Consider the following 1822-nt stretch of genomic DNA (forward strand, 5'->3'; position numbering starts at 1 on the left):
GCAGGACCTTTCTCCAAACCAGTGTTAGCTTTAGTGTTACAGGAGCAACTGATAAGGTGCCTTAGAGAACAGATATTTTTACTATTCCCAGAATACAAAAACCAATTTAAAATTACTCTTAAAGCTGTTAGTTTTTCTCTCACTTTGCTGCATGTAAAGAGTATGTAAATTTGTAACACAACATCTCTGAGTGACATAAATATCCTGCAGCATCAGGCCAGTTCCAGATCATGGAATCACAGAATGGTTGGGTTGGAAGGGACCTTAAAGACTATCCAATCCAGTTCCACCCCCTGCCTTGGACAGGAACACCTTCCACTAGACCAGGTTGCTCCAGGCCCCATCCAGCCTGGACTGGAACACTCCCAGGGATGTGGCATCACACAGATAGCACAGTGCACCTGTCCTAAGAGGTTGTAGCTGTGCCATGCACTGCTTGGACAACATGAGGTCATGGTGATATGGGACAATATCAGACAGACATTTGATGGAGAGTCTCCAGACCTGGAAGGGGGATTTAGGTCACCTTCCTGAGACATCCCCTTCATCCCAACAAGCAATAGGGATGCAGATCTCAAGCAGAGCCTCCTCATTCCTGCGTCGCATTAGTAAATTCCCTGTGCCTAGCACCCAAATTGGTGATCCAGGTGGCAAATTTGTTGGCACATTCCTAGCTGGAATTTTGGCCAAGGGTAACTAATGCTTTTCCAAGCAATTGTTGGGGCACACACCGGATGCTTCAATGGTCTAGTGGAAGATGTCCCTGCCCATGGCAGGGGTTGGAATGAGATGAGCTTTCAGGTCCCTTCCAATCCAAACCAGTCTGTGATTCTATCAAGGTGGTCACAGAAGGGAGTAACTGGTCCGTCCCAGGTGTGGTGGGAATCCGTACCATGCTCTCTCTCATGCTTGAAGGGACCAGTTCTAGGGTAATAGCTGATGATGTGAAATCATGCACATCCACCTGAAAAGGATTTAGAATAGAGTCATGGAGTCCCAGACTGGTTTGGGTTGGAAGGGACCTTAAAGTTCACCTCATTCCAAACCCCTGCCATGGGCAGGGACACCTTCCACTAGACCATTGAAGCATCCAATGTGCCCCAACAATTGTTAGGAAGAGCACCAGGTTGCTCCAACCCCTATCCAACCTGGCCTTGAACATTTCCAGGGATGAGGCAGCCACAGCTTCTCTGGGCAACCTGTGCCAGTGCATCACCACTCTCACAGGGAACAATTCCTTCCCGTTATCCCATCTAATTCTGCTCTCTGGCAGTGTGAAGCCATTCCCCCTTGTCCTGTAGCTCCAGGCCCTTGTCCAAAGTCCCTATTATTTCTAGATGTACACTGAATCCATGTGACACAGCTGGTGTTTAGATCGTCTTTGTCAACACTGATTTCTAGATCAATAGGCTTTGATCCTCCACTTCCAGGGGTTATGACTGAGCTATCCCAGAGCTGTAGACACTGTGCATTAGTGTGCATCCACCTAAGAGCAGCTGTTGGTCTATCCTTTGCCTGCAAAGCCAGGCTCGTCTTGGGAGTTATAAATTAGTCACGAGTCCCATCACCAAGAACAGCAGAGCTGAGTACTCACAGAGTTGTGACATCTACATTAGGACCAGCAAAGCAAGGGGGAAGATGAGCAGAGGAATTTGTGCTCCTTTTGAATCACATTCCTACATCCATGCTGTACAACTGCCTGGATGCCTCTGGTTCTGTAGATGCAACCTGTGCATGGTTTTTCTGGTTGACCTAGTGGTCTGTGTGGGCTCCTTGTCCTTCTCAGCTGAGAATGAGTGAGGAAAGTGAATTTTAACTCTTT

The sequence above is a fragment of the Acanthisitta chloris genome, unplaced genomic scaffold, assembly GCF_000695815.1.
Source record: "Acanthisitta chloris isolate BGI_N310 unplaced genomic scaffold, ASM69581v1 scaffold7996, whole genome shotgun sequence".
NCBI lineage: Eukaryota > Metazoa > Chordata > Aves > Passeriformes > Acanthisittidae > Acanthisitta > Acanthisitta chloris.